The sequence below is a fragment of the Leptinotarsa decemlineata genome, unplaced genomic scaffold (assembly GCF_025532065.1).
Source record: "Leptinotarsa decemlineata unplaced genomic scaffold, Ldec_3_MD MMD2_tig00000591_RagTag_RagTag, whole genome shotgun sequence".
Classification (NCBI taxonomy): domain Eukaryota; kingdom Metazoa; phylum Arthropoda; class Insecta; order Coleoptera; family Chrysomelidae; genus Leptinotarsa; species Leptinotarsa decemlineata.
In genome coordinates, this window is record NW_027412552.1 from 435,436 (window position 1) to 447,656 (window position 12,221).

The following is a 12,221-nucleotide window of genomic DNA, read 5'->3' on the forward strand; positions in this document are numbered from 1 at the left end:
TGGATTCGAGTTTGATTCTATTGGTTACTGTTTAGAGTAAATTTTCCGTTTTTGTTGTATGCTGTATAAGCTCCAGGGTTGATAAAGCGGATGGCGCTCTACCCTCCATCTTACCCACGCCCTTCTTCACTGTTTTAAAGCTGGCGGCCTACCCTGGGAGATATGCTCTATAATCGCTAGTAGCAACCCTCACGCCATATTGTTGAACAACGAGTAATCATTCACAAATTGACTTAATTAGTCAACGAGAAATACAAGGCGTGACAAACTAACTATGAAGTAAGTACCTTCCTTCATACTTCACAAAAGTTACAGTCGCTAGGCGCTATAGGGAAAAATGATTTACTGACAGATAATCTTGTCTTTTTTTCCTTCTTTCAAATCATCCATACATAAAGGGTCTTCCGAACTTTGACAATTGATAACGGCCATCAATTGTCATTTATTTAGTCTGTTTTTCCAAATCACCACGGACGGGTATAGCATACAATAACACGTGCAAATAATGAAATTGTTTTATCAAAATTGGTGTTGTGTTAGAGTAACGTACTGCACGATTCGCCCATTTTACAGTAGCTATATTCCTTCTACCGAGAGGATTATTCCCAATGTGGTGGATAATTTGAGTCCACTGGTTCAGTAAACGATTGACCAACACCCGTACGTCGACTAAACGCAAGATCTGCTGAAAACATTATCGCTGTCTGTGAGAGTGTGCAGGAGAATCCGAGGCAGTCGATTTCACGTCGCTCACAAGAACTCGGGCTTTCGCAGACCATAACTTGGCGAATTTTGCGTCGTAACTTGGGCCTGCACCGGTACAAAATTCATCTGACCCAGGAACTCAAGATAAACGACGATAAGCAATGATGTTGCACCTAACCCTATGTGAACAAACAAAATTGTCGAATTTGGAACGATACCAATAACGTCCACTGCATTCCGAAAAGTCACTGGTGTTGATTTTGGATTGGCGACGTCATTGGGCCACATTTCTTTGAGAACGACGTTGGCCAGACCATCACTGTCAACGGCGAGCATTATAGGTCGATTATTACCAACTTGTTTTGACGTGAACAACAGGACGGCGCTACATGCCACACAGCTCATCCCACATTGGATATCCTGCACGAGCGATTTGAGGGCTTGGTCAACTCATGAGGAGGTGATGTGAACTGGCCACCGGGATCGTACGATTTGACCCCATTGGACTTTTTCTTGTGGGATTTTCTCAAGTCTCAGGTGTATAAGCCACAAACCACAGCGGTCCTCAAAGCCAACATAACCCATGCCATCGGTCAAATTCAGCCTGATTTATGCGTCAAGAGTCATGGAAAATTGGACGTTTCGGATGCGTTTCACCCAGAGAAGCCTTGGCGTATATTTGAACGATGTTATATTCCACACGTTTTGTTTCATTCAAATTTAAAGTTAGGAAGCGCTATACTTTTATACAGTGTGTCAATTTGAAAACTTCCCACCCTCAATATCTCCCTTCCAGTACATAATATGAAAAAATGGTCAGACAGGTCAACTTTATTTGCAAGGGGGACACTCTGAATGAATATTTTCAACCCTCGGGGTTCAACCCCCTAGGAGGGGTGGATGTTACCCTCAGAATTTCAAATGGAAAGGGGGGTCAAGTGGCACATCATTTTGAAGGGCATTCAATTCTCTTGCCAATGATACCTTTTTCATTAGTTTTTGATGAGCAGTTTTTGAACAATAACGTTCCAAACGAACGGTGATTAGAAGTGAATAAGAATAAATGATTAAAACTCGCCCGCACTAGATGTTTGGTATTCAGGTTGGTATTCAAAACAAATGATTGTAATGGACTATTGGAAAAGGTGAGCATCGTACTAGGTAGCATCGTTCCAACCCTTGAGTAATATTCGAATTCGTGGATGTGAGAGGAATGTAGAACTACTTAGTTAACGAAATACGCATCGAGTGCAAACAAAAAATACTAAATTGCAAAAAACAAATTTCAACCATCTTGTTACGCTTTATCTGATAATATGTTCAAAATGTTGTCCATTCTGCTCTAAACAGTAATACAGTCTGTTTTCGAACTCCTCTCGAACATTTTGGAAAACTTCACCACTAATTGACCGGCATGCTGCTGTAATTCGTCCTTTGAGGTCATCCATATCAGTGGGCTGTGTTTTATAAACGACAGATTTGAGATATCCCCAAAGAAAAAAATCTAATGGAGTCAAATCCGGTGATCTCGGTGGCCACTCAATTGATCCCCTTCTGCCAATCCATCTCTCCCGGAATCGCTCGTTCAACCATTGTCGGACGGGGCGAAAATAATGAGGTGGCGCACCGTCCTGTTGGAAATGTAACAAATCTTCCTGTAACAGTAAATTACCGTGTGCATCAATTTGAGTTTCGAGCTCGTGAGTTATAAGTGGATCGATAGGTGCTTGAAGCATATCTAGGTACAGATCACCATTCAAGTTTTCTTCAAAAAATAAAGGTCCGATAATGGCATTTCCAAGAATACCAGCCCAAACATTAACTTTTTGTGGGTGTTGTGTATGTCCTTCTCGAAAATTGTGAGGGTTTTCGTCACTCCAATAGCGACAATTTTGCCTATTAACATTGCCATTCAGGAAAAATGAACATTCATCACTGAAACAGATATTGAACAGAAGATTAGGTAAAGCATTGATTCGAAGAGTCATGATTTCACAGAATTCTATTCTTCTGTCATAATCATCCTCATGGAGCTCGTGGAGAATCTGCATTTTATATGGATGAAATTTGTGCATTTTCAGTGCTTTCCTTACAGTCTCGTGTGACATTCCCGTCTGTTCTGCTACTGATCGTAAGGAGCTAGTCGGCTCTGCAGCAAATGTTCCCAACACCTCAATTTGAGCATCCTCATTCAGTACTCTGGGGTTATTCCTTTTTTTATTCTTTACCGAACCAGTTTCGGAAAACTTTGTCACCAAATCAAGCACATACCGGTGACTTATATTAAGATTTGGATTTCTTTCATTAAAAAGAGATGCCGCCCTTCGTGCGCACTTGCCCACCTCTCCATAAATAAAAATTATTTCAATTCGGTCTTGGATAGTGTAAACCATTCTTACAATTTATACACTTTCTAAGGTATCGTTGATCAGCTCAACAAATGAAACTGAAATGATAGTACTACCAAATGGCTTGAATGCGATGAACACCTTTTTTGCTCAAAAAACGATACTTTTTATAGCAGAAGTAACAAAAAAGGGATAAGAGTTTTAAATCCGATAATAAACCCAAATGAAAGTCACCGAAATCAGATAACTAATTAATGTAAATTTTTTGAGGCTTGTCTAATTTTACCCCTGATGAAAAGTTGAAAAGCTGACCCGTCATCACAAGTTTTACTTATAAGAGAGTCAATAAATTGTATTTCTTTGCATACTAACTTGATAACCAGGCATTTTAGTATAGGCCAATTCTAATTACTTCTATTAGTTTAGAACTACATTTTCGGATACTGCTGATCGGAAAATAATAAATGAGGGCACCGTCGGCAAGCGAATTGAATGCCCTTCAAAATGATGTGCCACTTGACCCCCCTTTCCATTTGAAATTCTGAGGGTAACATCCACCCCTCCTAGGGGGTTGAACCCCGAGGGTTGAAAATATTCATTCAGAGTGTCCCCCTTGCAAATAAAGTTGACCTGTCTGACCATTTTTTCATATTATGTACTGGAAGGGAGATATTGAGGGTGGGAAGTTTTCAAATTGACACACTGTATTATGGTGACCGGTGCCGGTAACACAGCCACTTCCTCTTTTTAATTTTATTAAAGCATTTACTATATTGATAAAAACTGAAACTAAAAAAAAATAATATCAAGTAAGTACATCTACTACAAAAAATAAGGATACATTCGTCCTTTTGGGATAAAATTATATTGATATGACACTTATTAAACTGTCAACAACGGACCATAAGTGATTTTCACTTGTTTATAGGAAGTTTAAGTTTGAAACCGGGGAATTTTCTAAACGGTTTCAAACGTCCGAAAGCGGGATATTTGTTTTAAAAAATCATATAGAAATAAATCCCGGCTAAGCTCACGTTATGTGTATTTTGCTGATCTCAGTTCATGGATCTGCTCAAGTGACTGAGATAAGTTAATCTAGCCGGACCATTACGAAATATCGAGGGATTTCCAAAATGTTTATTTTTTGAAATTTCAGCGGGGGCGTTCAATTTGACGTCAGACTTGACGTTTAGCATACCACAAATATATAGTGGGCGAATTCGATATATTCATCCGTGAGAACCATAAACCATCTCAGTTGGTCAACAAAATACCTACTAACCATTGTTGAAACGGCACACACCACACAGAACACAAACAAAAGTTTAGGAAAATGACCAAAACGTACCAAATTCGAAAAACAATTCTGTTTCTGATGCATAAAGATCCGATAAAAACACACAGGAACACCGAACACAACTTTAGGAATAACTTTTCACCATTATAAAACACTTATAACAGGGTATTCGACAGACGAAAGGACACTTATTTTTCTATAATTTACATGGCAATCTTTATCTCGTATGTTATGGAAAACTGAGATAGGAACACAAATAGAATATAGTGAAACGTCACGTGAAAGTGCGATTCAGACACAGGGTTGCCAGGTTGTCGTTGCCTCTTTCCAAAGACTAGGATCATAATAGGCTATTTTGGGCTTTGCCAAATTAGCGGTGCAGTTGATAAACATAATTCGAGAAAGTCAATAAACAGAACTGCACCAGAAAATTTTTAAAAATTTGGTTGATTATCTGATTCTCATATCAGCCACAATATTAGTGATGAAAATGTGACGTAAGACAGTCTTATGATGTAATGAAATTTCTATTATGAATAGGTCAAGGGGGTAATAAAAACCATTATTTTTGTTGAGAAGTCACTGTATTATTATCTAAATTCATTTATTTTTCAGATTTTAGAAGGTAAAAATCCCAAAAAATAATCAAGAAAAAGGTATTAAATGATAAAAATTGCAGAGGTCTTAAACAATTGATGAGCAACAGTATTTTTTTAGTTTTGAGTGTATTACATTCATTTAAAATTATTAGGCTGGTAAATAATCCAACCACAAGTAAAAAAAGTACATAAGTTGGATTTTACCTAGCTCAGTGTTTCAAAATTTTATTAACGATACTTTAGACATCTCGACATTCGTATTGTATCTTGAAAGTCTTGAGACATTTAGATAACTTATCTCATTTTCATATCAGCCATTTCAATATCAGTTATCAAATTGTGATATGAGACAGTTTTATTGTGTAATGAAATTTCTATTGAATCAATAGGTCAAGGCTATAAATAACACAAGGACTAAATGTTTTTGGACAAAATATTTTTTGTTGATAAGTTAGTGTTTCCTCAATGTTTATGGGTTTTAACCTCCCACAGCCTGAAAAATAATTAAATTAGAAAAGATCTGTGTAATATACCTCTGAAATGGCCAATTCGTCTGAAACTTGTATTATTAAGATATTTCACCTATCGAATAGGATAAATTAATGAAAAAATAATGTACATATGTATTACAAGGACTGAATAATTATAAATGCTGAGGTCCTAAAGAGCCACCGTTATGTTTTTAATAGCTCGATATAGTGGAATACTACCCTGAAATTATTTATAAATGATCCATCCATATCTGAAAAACTTAAAAAGTTGGATTTCACCTACAACCACGTCAATGTTTCCAAGTTCAATCAATTGAACTTTTGATATACCAATATGAAAATGAGGAAAAAAAGGTTTTTGACTTTCTACTTCTCCATCTTCATCGAAAAAATACATCTGAAAGTAACTTTTATGCATGATCTACACATTTTTCCAAATAGTTTATTTTGAAGGCAATTGATTTCTTCCTTTCTTATATATATATATATATATATATATATATATATATATATATATATATATATATATATATATATATATAATAAATGTAATAAAATAAAATCAGTAGAAATGAGAATAAATGAGGGAAATAAAAAAAAACAGTTAACTATAAATCAATAAATATTTGATAATGGAGGTTATTTTTCTTGAACCAGTTATTAATTTCTTTCAAATCACTTCGCAATATTACACAATCATTAGGAGTCCTGATTTCAAAAAATATCTTCAAGTCATCAGCGAAAAGCAAACTTCACAAGTCAGAGAATACAGTGAAACAAAAATAAATTGCAGCCAGGACAATATACGATCAGTAGGTATTTTAGTTTACCAGTAAAATCATATTTATCAAATTTTGAAAATTTCATCCGTAAGTTATGTAAGTTTCAACATTTCAGCACTCAGTAGTGTTTTGTTTTCCTTGTACACAAAAACTACTGGAGAATTGAAAAGGTATATCATCATTAGGTGTGACAATCAAAATGTTTATCAAATTCTTGGCATAAACAGTTACATAAATCACCGACCTAATTGAAATACCCGAATCCAAAGTGAGTTCTCATTTATACATAATAAAACTTTTTTATGAACCAATTTTAGCGTTTACCTTAACGTAAAGAAACCCACGAGTATATGACAACGCTGTGTAAACGTCATCGACACTGAATACGTTAAGGAGTCCGTCGAACCAACTTTTAGTCCAGCAACCAACTACACAGTATTGTGTAGAAGCCACACTATGTTATGGGCTAATGGCAGTTCCTTTAGTCCGGTTAAATTAGCCCTAAATACAAGAATTTTAAAAAACTGGTTGTTCATCCATTGGTATTCTGGATGCGGTAAAAAATATATGACCAAAACGTCGCCGGTGGCTGATTTTAAATTCTTTCAGCAAGGACGTTTTCAGGTAGTTGATCTCTGAGATTTTTAAAGAAATAATAGTTCCTTAACTGATTATTCAAATGATTTTGAAATAAGAAAACAATTGTAAACAGATCTCGTATATATGAATCATCCTGAACATCTCTGGTGAATTTTCTATACAGGGCTGTATTATTATGATATATTATCCATCGTCAATTAAATAGTACAGGAAATCCCTACACCTGATTCCTAGTACGGCTTTAAAAAAAATCCGATATATACTTGGTTAGGCAACTAATTATCTGTATTTATCTTTAATTCTCTGATGTATAGTACCTATAGTTGATTTGGGATATTTTTGGAAGGTGACATGAACCAAATTTCTATTAATTTTCCAATTTATTCACTTCAATGCCTCTTGTATACATAAATAAAGAGATACTTTTGCATATTATGCCTATCATATAATTTATATTACAATAAATGAACTAATATTGGATGGAAAATTTTCTAAAAATACTATTAGGTACAAGATGAACATCATGACACCCAAGCACAATAAAAATTGGAACGAAATATGCTGGTTTCATGTAGAAAATGGTAGGAGATCAAATGGTGTTCAACTGTTGACTGCTGAAAAATATTAGTAAACTATTTTCTCAAATAATGTAAACTTTCACGGCCATGTGGAAGCTATTTTCCAGGTTTTTGCCTGATGTTTCGCCCGCTATTGCGGTAGACATTATCATAGGCGATGTGGTGACGGTCGCAGTGCCCGAATTGGTGCTAGAGTTGATGTTCTCTTTGTTCCAAACGCTGGAACTACGACTCTGGTATTTGACTCTGGTTTCATATTATTATTGGAGTGGGTGGCTTTTTTTATATAGAAAAAAACCGCATCATCCGTAGCTATTGACGGCAAACATGTATAATACATCTAAAATATGCGGTTGTTTACATTACAGTTTGAATAAAGTGTTACATTCTTTAAGAAATTCAATAATATTGTTCGTATTGGTATTTTTGAAAATTTCACTTTGGTCGGAGAGAATTTTATTGTTCAGTCTCTCAACTATGAAGAGCGGGCACTCTACCAGAACATGCTTAATAGTCACAAGCACTTCCACACGTGAAACATTTTGGTGGCGGTTCTTGGCTTGGTTTCTCTCAATTGGATTACTCTAGCCCTCTTGGATGTTCTTGTTTTTTTTATGTGAAGATGGTATATTGAACCACAGAGTGTATAGGAACCACACAGAGACACGTACCTGAACAAAAACTCTAACTACCAACTACAAAAAAAGAGAGAAGTGAATAAAACGTTGGTTGACAGTGCACGACGTATCTGTGAATGTGAGAGTCTTCCTGAGGAACTCTTTCACATAAAATATGCCTTCAAAGGAAATGGGGAAAGGGGAGTTTGAGCGGGAGGCAGCGAGAAGACAACACAAAAATAATCCCAGCTAGGCTGGTCAAAGGAAAGGCTTTCCTTCCCTATGTTAAAAAATGTCACAGACCGGATTGGGAGAATTTTAGAGAAACACGATGTGAAACCAATATTTAGACCAACGAAAAGTATCAGAGAAAGTCTAAAGTCAGCTCAAGACCCCAGAAAACCTTTAGCAACAACCGGGGTATACCGAGTTCCTTCTAGTTGCAGGTCGATCTACATTGGAACCACGAAAAGAAGTATGGGTACTAATCCCTCTGAACACAAGAGAAATTGTCGCCTGCAACAAATCAGCTGTAGTCGAATATGCTCTCAAACTAGGCATTCATATTATCTTTTTCGAATATACAGTATTACTCGATGAAACTCGAAATTACTATCCAAGAGTATATAGAGAGGCAATATAAAAACACAAGCATCGTTTCAGCATCGTAGTTCTTCAACGGACAAAAGATTCCGTAGGCCAACAAAACAAGATACCTACAAGTCACCCTCGACAGAGGAGACTAAGTTCCCACATATAGCAGAGACTAGGTCCGGCAAGAGCCGCTCGTCGAAACCTATAGCCAATCATAGACCGTAGGAGCAATGTGGTCCATGTGAACCTGCTTCTAATCAAGACCGTGCTACTTCTAATCATTCTGTATGCTTCCGCTGCCTGGGGCCAATGTGCAGCGACATACAGACGCAGTATCCAGACATTGATGAACAGTTGCTCACGAGCTGCCGTAAACACTACAAGATATATGCCTAACATATACAACTTCCGGGTTAGGTTAGGGTCAGGTTCAAAGTGACTGGGTCTATTCGACCCTCCACCGCACCACACTCGATCAAATAAACCCAGCTTCTTAACGAAGCCGTTTAGTTTGTATGGTCAGTCTGCGACTGAAAACACCTGCACCAGAACCGAAAGCTGTTTTTGATCCATCTGTGAACCAACAACTATCTGCTCTTGATATTTCCTTCTCCCGGAAGGTCCAGTCCTCTCTATTCGGGCCTCAACATCCAGTATGTAGACGCATACATGAGAGAACACACCGAAAACTTATTCGAAAGATACGAACACACTCCAGTCCAAGGCTGCCTGACCTACATGAAGCGCTCAACAGGGACAACACCAGATTTCGCGATAGGGATAAACACATGAGACCCACGAAGAAGAACCAACGATCACCATCGAGAGTAGCTGTCAGGCGACTCCAGTAAGTATTAAAACATTATAAACAGATCATATGCACACACTTTTTCACATACACATACACGCACACCTAATTCGCGATCAATAGGCGCTTTGTCTCCGGTTAGGTTAGGGGAATCCCCATGCAAACATTACAAACAGTAAAATCACGACAAACAAAAATCAACAGATAATGAGAGTGAAAGCACCTAAAGGCTGACTTTCGACCGCAGGAGGTCATATGTCAGTTTTCCTTAAGGGCCCAGCAGCAAGTTGAGGTCCACTCAGAAATGAGTGGGGGTGGATGCACGAGATTCAAGCTTCTGTACACAGTCACCGAGTGTGGAAGATTACTGCAGGAGCTCGGATGTCAATTTTGCTAAAGTGCCCAGCAGCAAGTTGAGGTCCACTCAGAAATGACTGGAGGTGAATGGACGAGGTTCCAGCTTCTGCACACAGTAACCGTGTGTGAGAGTTTACCGCAGGAGATCAGATGTCAATCTTGCTGAAGTGCCCAGCAGCAAGTTGAGGTCAACTCAGAAATGACTGGAGGTGGATGGACGAGGTTCAAGCTTCTGCACACAGTAACCGTGTGTGGAATATTAGCGCAGAAGGTCAGATGTCAATCTTGCTGAAGTGCCCAGCAGCAAGTTGAGGTCAACTCAGAAATGACTGGAGGTGGATGGAAGATGTTCAAGCTTCTGCACACAGTAACCGTGTGTGAAATATTAGCGCAGAAGGTCAGATGTCAATCTTGCTGAAGTGTCCAGCAGCAAGTTGAGGTCAACTCAGGAATGACTGGAGGTGGGTGGACGAGGTTCAAGATTCTGCACACAGTAACCGTGTGTGGAATATTAGCGCAGAAGGTCAGATGTCAATCTTGCTAAAGTGCACAGCAGCAAGTTGAGGTCAACTCAGAAATGACTGGAGGTGGATGGACGAGGTTCAAGCTTCTGCACACAGTAACCGTGTGTGGAATATTAGCGCAGAAGGTCAGATGTCAATCTTGCTGAAATGCCCAGCAGCAAGTTGAGGTCAAATCAGAAATGACTGGAGGTGGATGGACGAGGTTCAAGCTTCTGCACACAGTAATCGTGTGTGAGAGTTTACCGCAGGAGGTCAGATGGCAATCTTGCTGAAGTGTTCAGCAGCAAGTTGAGGTCAACTCAGAAATGACTGGAGGTGGATGGAAGATGTTCAAGCTTCTGCACACAGTAACCGTGTGTGGAATATTAGCGCAGAAGGTCAGATGTCAATCTTGCTAAAGTGCACAGCAGCAAGTTGAGGTCAACTCAGAAATGACTGGAGGTGGATGGACGAGGTTCAAGCTTCTGCACACAGTAACCGTGTGTGGAATATTAGCGCAGGTCAGATGTCAATCTTGCTGAAGTGCCCAGCAGCAAGTTGAGGTCAACTCAGAAATGACTGGAGGTGGATGGAAGATGTTCAAGCTTCTGCACACAGTAACCGTGTGTGGAATATTAGCGCAGAAGGTCAGATGTCAATCTTGCTAAAGTGCACAGCAGCAAGTTGAGGTCAACTCAGAAATGACTGGAGGTGGATGGACGAGGTTCAAGCTTCTGCACACAGTAACCGTGTGTGGAATATTAGCGCAGAAGGTCAGATGTCAATCTTGCTAAAGTGCACAGCAGCAAGTTGAGGTCAACTCAGAAATGACTGGAGGTGGATGGACGAGGTTCAAGATTCTGCACACAGTAACCGTGTGTGGAATATTAGCGCAGAAGGTCAGATGTCAATCTTGCTGAAGTGCCCAGCAGCAAGTTGAGGTCAAATCAGAAATGACTGGAGGTGGATGGACGAGGTTCAAATTCTGCACACAGTAACCGTGTGTGGAATATTAGCGCAGGTCAGATGTCAATCTTGCTGAAGTGCCCAGCAGCAAGTTGAGGTCAACTCAGAAATGACTGGAGGTGGATGGAAGATGGTCAAGCTTCTGCACACAGTAACCGTGTGTGGAATATTAGCGCAGAAGGTCAGATGTCAATCTTGCTGAAGTGTCCAGCAGCAAGTTGAGGTCAACTCAGAAATGACTGGAGGTGGATGGAAGAGGTTCAAGCTTCTGCACACAGTAACCGTGTGTGGAATATTAGCGCACGAGGTCAGATTTCAATCTTGCTAAAGTGCACTGCAGCAAGTTGAGGTCAACTCAGAAATGACTGGAGGTGGATGGACGTGGTTCAAGATTCTGTACACAGTAACCGTGTGTGGAATATTATCCCACGAGGTCAGATTTCAATCTTGCTAAAGTGCACAGCAGCAAGTTGAGGTCAACTCAGAAATGACTGGAGGTGGATGGAAGAGGTTCAAGCTTCTGCACACAGTAACCGTGTGTGGAATATTAGCGCACGAGGTCAGATTTCAATCTTGCTAAAGTGCACTGCAGCAAGTTGAGGTCAACTCAGAAATGACTGGAGGTGGATGGACGTGGTTCAAGATTCGGTACACAGTAACCGTGTGTGGAATATTATCCCACGAGGTCAGATTTCAATCTTGCTAAAGTGCACAGCAGCAAGTTGAGGTCAACTCAGAAATGACTGGAGGTGGATGGAAGAGGTTCAAGCTTCTGCACACAGTAACCGTGTGTGGAATATTAGCGCACGAGGTCAGATTTCAATCTTGCTAAAGTGCACTGCAGCAAGTTGAGGTCAACTCAGAAATGACTGGAGGTGGATGGACGTGGTTCAAGATTCTGTACACAGTAACCGTGTGTGGAATATTATCCCACGAGGTCAGATTTCAATCTTGCTAAAGTGCACAGCAGCAAGTT

General features: G+C 39.2%; 1 protein-coding gene across 4 annotated transcripts in view; it reads right to left on the reverse strand.

Annotated features, from left to right (window-relative positions):
- Positions 1-4,611, reverse strand: part of Tab2 (TAK1-associated binding protein 2) — a 46,952-nt gene extending 42,341 nt beyond the window's left edge. For 2 of the 4 annotated variants that reach the window (XM_074174480.1, XM_074174477.1), the window contains exon 1: positions 4,402-4,611. The gene's annotated coding sequence lies outside the window, so the exon portion shown is untranslated. Of the gene's footprint in view, positions 1-4,335 lie in introns of all 4 variants that reach the window. The other 2 variants (XM_074174481.1, XM_074174479.1) reach the window with 2 other exon arrangements.
- Between the last annotated feature and the right edge of the window lie 7,610 nt (positions 4,612-12,221).